The sequence below is a fragment of the Artemia franciscana genome, chromosome 20 (assembly GCF_032884065.1).
Source record: "Artemia franciscana chromosome 20, ASM3288406v1, whole genome shotgun sequence".
In the NCBI taxonomy this organism is placed as follows: Eukaryota; Metazoa; Arthropoda; class Branchiopoda; order Anostraca; family Artemiidae; genus Artemia; species Artemia franciscana.
The window spans coordinates 9,204,882-9,213,168 of NC_088882.1; the positions used below are offsets into that span (position 1 = coordinate 9,204,882).

General features: G+C 35.4%; 1 long non-coding RNA gene across 1 annotated transcript; it reads right to left on the reverse strand.

Moving 5' to 3' along the window:
• Positions 1 to 1,690: 1,690 nt before the first annotated feature.
• LOC136040413 (uncharacterized) lies at positions 1,691 to 6,113 on the reverse strand. The gene is made up of 2 exons (XR_010620708.1): positions 5,977 to 6,113; positions 1,691 to 1,841 (listed from the first exon to the last, which is right to left on the reverse strand). It is a non-coding gene; the product is annotated as an uncharacterized LOC136040413 (long non-coding RNA).
• Between the last annotated feature and the right edge of the window lie 2,174 nt (positions 6,114 to 8,287).

An 8,287-nucleotide genomic window follows, 5' to 3' on the forward strand; every position in this document is an offset into this window, starting at 1 on the left:
ATAGATTTTGCTCAAGATGAGAGTTAGTACTGAATAAGCACATTACAATTTAATTTAATTTTCGAGAGTATAGAATAGTTTATAGGCAGAAATGTGCAAAAAGGTTTATGGAGTAAAATAAAGAAAAATTACTCTCTTTTCACCGGGTGAAGTTCGGTCTTCATGTTAATCAGTGAAAACGAGAATAGAATATTTCACCCTAATAATTTAACATTAAAACATTTTTCTTCCGAAATTTTTTATTCCTGATATACTTCCCTTGGCTCCCTCCTAATAGAAACTTAGGCTTACTTGATCGCCCAATAAAAATTGAAAGTTATCGGGTATAAAACTTTAAACCCTTTCAATATGCCCTTAGAGTTTCGGCTGGATCTCTTAAGCTGTTCAGTATATTTCTTCTCCGGAGCTAACTGGGCACTAGAACATCATAGAAAGCTGTTTAATGGCTCATTTTAAAGAAAATTGATACATATAGTCGCCTTTACAATCCACAAAAAAAATATATTTGAAATAAAATTAGTGTTTTACAAAAAAGATATATTTTCAAATACAAGATGATGGTATACTTTAGAAAATGTCTGGGGTGATAACGTAGTTCGTTCTTTACTACTTCCAGCTAACTTACAGTCCCTTGGCTTGAACGATAAAAATCCATTGGCTTGAAAAACAAGGAAAGTTAGTGCAGCCTAGCAAAATCTGCGTGGGAAGTATCTTTCTTCCGCTTTTTTCCACAGCTAGCGGGGCACTGGAACTTCATGGAAAGCTGTGTAAGGGCTCATTTTATCACGCATCTAGTGCCTTAGGTAACAAACAAAAAACAAAACTTAAAATAAAATCCATTTTTTGGGAAAAGCTGCATTTTCGTTACCTGCTAGCTTGTCTGCTAAAACAAAGCTTTCCAATAGCAGAAACATGGCTCCAAGAAATTAAAGCTTGGCTGAACGAGTTCAGAAAGCCTATCTGACATTGATTACAAAACTCCACTTTAGCTTTCACACTGTAGGCTCTGGCTTGAGGATAAGCAAAATCCGCCCTGTATGCCTCCAATCAAGAATTATACATAACTTTTAAACGTAATGTCATATTTATCAATACTACCAGAGGCGTAAACTTAGTGCAAAAACTACGGATACTAGCCCCTTATCACAACCTCGAAATAAACTGAAATTTAAGGCCTAAAAAAAGAGACTCTAATCCCTACCAGTGGCGCTGATCTCCGCTCTTGGCCCTTCAGCCAGGAAAGGCAATGGGGGGTTGGGGAACAACCATCCTGTGTTTTCGCACACCCTTCCTGTTTACCTTGCCCAGATTTCTCCAGGTACCCATTTAGAGCTGGGTTGACTTTGGCTGAGCTTACAGAGTTACGCCACTGACCCCTGTCCCAAACTAAATGTTTGAAAACACTAGGATTCGAACCCTCACCCTCTCAGACAGAGGATCCTAATTTAGCGCACCAGTCTACTCGGCTAGGAGCAAAGTATTGCTCGATGAAAAAAAAGAAAAAAAAGAAATCTACTAAATCAAAACTGTAAACCGAAATACTCGATCTTTCTTGAAAAATTTACCATTCAGCAATAACAAGTTCATTTGTTCCGATAATACTTTCTACATGATAATTCCTGAAGTTGAAGTTTCAACTACCTAAGCTTATTCGAAAACGAAAATAACTTCTTTGAGCCAACTATGATCGTACAACAAAGACATTTGTTTTTATAGAAATTATACTGTCATAAGTTTATACAATTTAACCATAAACGCAACTTATCACTTGTATCAGCCAAATAAAACGGAAGATATGTCAGGAATTAAGCAAAAACTCTTCTTGGAAGTTCTGGCGTGCCCTGAAAAAAGAGAAAAATTAAAAGAGATTTATTTATCTATTTTATCTCTTTGATTTATCTATTCTATTTTTATTCGATTCTGTATTATTCTTTCATTTTATTCTATTCTAAAAAATCTATTTATCTATTTGAGATATATTAGAGATCTAAATCTATTTTATTAATAAAATACTGAGTCGAATTTGCATGGGGAAATCAAATTATCCTTTCGGGATAGAAGGAAAAGGAGCTGATACACCAACAAACTTTTAAGTCCACTTTTTCCTGAAGGAGTCCTTCGAGCCAAACTTAGAATAAAACCCTATCCCGTCCTACTTCACTTTCCAGCTATTTCTAGGTTTGCTTATCCCTCCTTCGGGGAGGATAGAGTGGGAGAGTAAGGTGCAATTTAATAAGGATAAATTTTCCTGGGAGAGTCCTTCAAGCTCGGCTTTGGGCAAAAATATTATCTCCTCCTCAGAAGCGTATACGGGGGGGCTCCAGACCTAAGCCCTAGAAAACCCCCATGTAGCAATTATTCTCTGAATTATTAGACCACATTATTTATTACCCCTAACCATCCCTTTCTCGAAAAAATCATCCGTATGTACCTTCTCCTACCCGATTTCGGACACCTTTACTGTCATTCATATAATTCAGTCATTAATGCCATAAGAAAGCATTTGCCTCCCTTTTTTTTGAAATGGAGGCTTTTCTTTTACTGTTAAAAATAATGACTAGTAATATATTCAAATTACTGAAATTACTATTTTAGCGGCAGTTAGCCGTAACTTCATACTAGTGTGTTAGGCTGAATATATATTACGAAAATCCTGAGGAATGCTAATATCACAGGCATCTTTGCTGCAACGAAAACGTATAGATACATTATTAAATAAAACCATTCTATATACATCAGGATGAGTGGAAAACAGGAAACGATATATTCAGTTCGGTTTTAGTTCTTATTCAGTGAACATCTAAAAAGCGGATTATATATACGAAATTGTGAAATACATGGTCCAGCATTCAATTAGTTTTCACTTGTGAAATTGCCCTGCAGAATTTGTCGAGAAGTTAATTATCTTTGGATTTTGCTGAGAAGTTCACTCAGTTGGAAAAAAGGAAATTCTTCAGGGTTCAAAAGGCAGTACTGTCTCAAAAAGTGATGCACAATATTTGAAGCCAACATCCATATATCAGACTGAATAGGATACTAACGGTCCAATGAAATATCAAAGATCCCAAACGAAAGCCACATATTTGTAAAAAAGAAGAAGCAGGTAAATGTTAATAAATACAAGGAAAACCGTACAAATATATATATTTGGATGAAATAACGAACCAGAAGAGCCCCCCACCAAGTGCCATGATAAGAGTATTTTTGGGGGGAGGGGGTTGAGGTTAAGAAACCATGTTTTTTTGGCCCAAAAATGGTGGCGTTCCCCAAGATTTACAAATGCTACACTTCTTCCTTATTATACAATCATAATAAGGGGGGGGGGCATTAATGCCAGGTTTGCTTCTTACTCTATTGGACTATCAGTCTTGGCCTTTTCTACAATTACCCATGACTTGATGCTCACAACTATTCCATTTTAATTCAAAATGCGAGGTTTTAAACACTTATTTGACCCTCTCACCAGGTTCCCATGGAATTCGCATGCATTCGTCTTAGAGGTGAAGAGATTTGTATTTTCTTGACGAATTAATTACATTTATTTCCAATTTGTATTTATATCACCAATTATTGACTACAAAGACCAAATGTACGATTTTCTTTTCCGAAGGGGGGGGGGGAGAATACCAAAAGAATGAAGAAAGAGAGTTAAACCCTTCGTGGACTTTGTATACCATTCTTAAATAATATTTTTTCTTACTTGTATTTTTACGACCAGTTTGCGAATTGGAAACATATTTGTGGTGGAGGGGGAGAGGAGCTAAGACGGAATAATCCCCTCCCCTGAATACGGTACTCCCAGTTACATTACTAAAAAATCATTATAAGTATTGCAAACATAGTTTGGTTTTTTAAGAAAATTTGTAGGTGTTTAATAACTTTAAAATTACACTTGGACTGATGTGGACGAGGACTTACTTCGTGCGCAAAATATATTTAATAAAATATTGAGATTTACTTACTTTTTAGATTATTATTCTTTTAATATTTTAAACAGTTGCTGGTGCAACGACTGGATAGCATTTGGCGAGCTCTGTTACTTACCATTATAAATAAAAAAAACTTCTTTGCATTCTGACCAAAGGTCTGTGTTGCGCAGGTACAGGCTTCAGCCTGGGGTGCAATGCGCGGTTAGGGCAAACCACCCGATGCTCCCTGTGTTTTCCCCTCAGATTTCAAGGAGCGAAGGAGCGGGAAGGAATCGTGAGAGGGAAGGCAGGGAGGGGGTCAAATATGGAAAAGTAATTTGCGGTCTTTTATGCTATTAAACAAACAACGTATATTTTTGTATACAGTACAGGCTTGGAATGCCCTCCCCCAGTAAGAAACAAACTGGACGAAAACGCAAAGATAAGTGAAAAACGAGGATGTATACACAGAGGGGGTGAATTTACATGCCCATAGAGAAAATATGTCTTCCTGACTTAAACGTATTTTATTTATGAAGAACTAGTTTGAAAAATGAAGTAACTTTTATTGCCTTAAATAAGCCAGAAGCTATATTTTTAATAAAAACAAAATAATATGCAAATAAACTTAATTTCACTTTTCATTATTTAATTCCAATTGTTTTTTTCGAAAAGATATGGAATATAAAAATGAAATGAAAGGAAAATATTCACAAACGGCTATTACCTTTAATAATACAACACAAACTGGACTTTTCGTTTTCCGATCCAGAAAGTTTTTCAACGGGAAAGCAAAATATGAGAACAAAATAAAAAATTTCTCTTTAAGCGCCGAGTACATGTAAACAAACATTTCCCTGCACCAGGAACCGTCTTATTTCTGGTCACCTTCTAAAACTACAATATCTTAGGAGTTTTCTTCTAGTTGTTTCAAAAGTATGAAGTTTTTAAGGGGCTACCATATTTTTTTCAGGATTGCCACTTTGAACCGGAAAAAAGAAGCAAAATTAATTTTTTTCGTCTGGTAGAAATTCAAACATTGACAATGTGTGTGTTCCCAGTGACAACTAAACCTTCGAAGAAAGGCCACGCCTTCAGCTGTTTGATGCCTCAAGGGCTTATGAGATTATTGTGCTTTCATCCAGTTTCTTTTGGCCATATGAAAATATGAACGGGCATATGTCTTGCTGAGGAGGCCGAATGAACGGGCATTTCTTTTGGCCGTATGAACATATGAACGGGCAAATGTCTTGTTGAGGAGGCCATATGAATAAATATTTCTTTAGGTTGTATGAACGGGCATATGTCTCGTTGAGCAGGCCGTATGAACAGGCATTTCTTTTGGCCGTATGAACATATGAACGAGTATATATCTTGTTGAGGAGGCCATATGAATGGGCATATGTCTTGTTGAGCAGGCCATATGAACGGGCATATGTCTTGTTGAGCAGGCCGTATGAACAGGCATTTCTTTTGGCCGTATGAACATATGAACGGGCATATGTCTTGTTGAGGAGGCCGTATGAACGGCCATTTCTCTTAGCCGTATGAACATAAGAACGGACATATGTCTTGTTGAGGAGGTCGTAAGAACGGGCATTTATTTTGGCTGTATGAACATATGAAAGGGCATATGTCTTGTTGAGGAGGCTATATGAACGGGCATTTCTTTTGGCCGTATGAACATACGAACAGGCATAGGTCTCGTTAAGTATCTTGTTGAGGAGGGCATTCCAAGCCTTTCCCTCTAAATGGAGAAAATTGTACTAAATGGGAAAATTGGGGAAAATTTGCGTTATTTGTTACCTAATAGCATAAAGACCACCAACACCTTTTCTGCATCTGACCCCATTCATTACTTCCCTCCCCCTCCAAAAAGACTCTTTAACTCATGCTCTCACATCTCAAATATCATACTAAAAACTATCAACATCCTTTATCATCGTGCACCGTTAGTGTTATCATCGCGCGCCACTAGTATGAAATAAACGTAGGAAAATATGAAACAGAAAGGTTTTGGTTCCCTCTTTACTCCTCCTAATCAAAGAGGATGAGTTTATCTGCTTACCCAGTCTCCGTTAATGTCGGCCAGATGCTCTTGAGATGCAAGTATCTTCTTATTCGATATTGAGTTTCGACGGCTTATGCAAGAATCAGTGGAGGACTTGCTCCCTCTTGATCTATAATAATATTGATAAAAATCAAGATAAATACAACGGTCCAAATAGTTATTTCCGCAATAAAAAATGCAAGAAATTCCGTAACATTTGCTACATTAAGCAAAAATGACGTAATTTAATTTTTTCTATTTTTCTTAGTTTATTTTTTAATCCAAAACTTTTTTTTAATCTTCTCGCCGAAAACATTTGAAGGCATCAGCCACCCAGAACCGAAGTTATTCAATTTCAGTTCTTATTATACCAAAAAATCTAAATAATAAATCAAATATTTAAATATAAATTTATTAGTAATTTTTTTTAGATTTTACTACAAAAACAGCTAATTGACCAGTTGATTTTGTAATTTCATAAGCCTATTCTCGCTATATATAAACAAATAGAAAAAAAAAATCCAAAACCCATTTTAGCCATCATACACTTAGAATGCTAAGCAAATTTATATTCTTTTAGAAGAATACTAAATATTCTTTTAGGGCATAAGGATATAGCGAAACAGTCCTTTGGCAATAAAAATATGCATCAAACAAAACGAGAGGATACAAAAAAAAACTAGAGACAAATTTCCCCAGCCAGATACTAAATAATTTAGGAACTGTTTTAAATCTCTGTTGAAAGGAATGGGCGGGATTTTTTTCCAGCGTAAGAACGGGAGAATACAGCAAACATAAAAAAAAAAAAATCATTTTCGCAATCAAACTCTAAGTAATTTTCTTTCCAATAAAAATTTTTGTACAAAAAAACCCAAAAGCACAAATCAAACAAAACACAAGGATAAACAAACATTTTTTTTGTACTAAACAATAATGTAGGTATTTAATATTCTTGAATTTTTTTGTGAAAGAAAAAATACACATCAAACAAAAAAAATTACTACAGTTTTCCCAATTAAGTACTAATCAGTTCCTTGGCATTGAAGCCCCGCCCGTTGCTTATTAAGGCTGGACGGACTCGGAAAGAATCTTCCTATACCTCCCATGTTAAACATTTGGAGTTTGCCTGACGTTCCTGAATTAGTGATTTTGGCGGTTTTTATGTCAATAGAAGTAAAAAAATCTGGTGAATATTTTGGCATAATCAAATCTTAAAGCCGACAATTATTTTTTCTATAATTCCAAAATAATTATAAAACCTGTTTCGGGTTTGCATTCTAGATTGCTATGCTTGACATTGTTGTTGTGGGTATCAAAAAATAGAGCAAAAAATTTTCTATTCATCAATAAGAAGCTTTTTTCTATAATATATACCTCCTGGGTGCAGCCCCTTCAAATACTTTACATATTTGTTTTCCGAAATCAAAATTTCCCCTCAAAAGGTTAGATTGAGCTGTAATCGGAGCATCTAAGAATGCAAAAATTACACCAAGGGGCTAACCACTCGGATTGTTCAGGAGCGATTCAGTCAAGCATTATTTAGTTCTAACCTGTTTAAACAGAGTCTAGAGAAGAAGTAAGGTGCAGACACCAAACTGCCGGTTAATGAATATATAAGAAAATTGTATTGTATAAATAATTAAGGATAAGCTACGTCTAATCCTAGAGATAAATTGAACACAGCACAAGGGCCGAATAATAAGCAATGGTTTTATTTTAAAAAGATTGATCTATCGTTTTGGTTTAATTAAAATAAATTCAGGACAAATTTCTGTATTGTAGTATAAGTACAATTTTGCATAATCTTCGTACTGAAATAAGAATTAATAATATATAAAATAAGCTAATTAATTACTAATGAATGAAACAAAATAACGAATGAACGAAACAAAATGTCCCCAGAATATTTAAATTTGTTATAGCAAAACCCGAGTCTTGCTGTAGAACTACCAAAGCAAACTACAAAAGCAGTCAATGACCAGTCTCAAGTCCAAGGCCTTTCCAAGAAACAATCCCACCCCTTGGTAAATAAACCCCAATAAAAATTACCCATACTAAAGCAGTCAAATGACCAGTCTCAAGTCCAAGGCCTTTCCAAGAAACAATTCAACCCTTTAGTAAGTGAACCCCGATAAAAATGGTCAAAACCCTAATAAAGTTCTTATATAGTTCTTGTTATTGACCACAGTAACATGGGAAAAAAAAGAAATATACGAGGGCTCCATTTGCCAAATGTGCAGGCCCATCGTGAAAAGTTGAAATTAAATTATCGGGCTAGAGGCAGACCGCGTTTACCAAAATATATGTTAGAAGACTTAACGGATGCTTC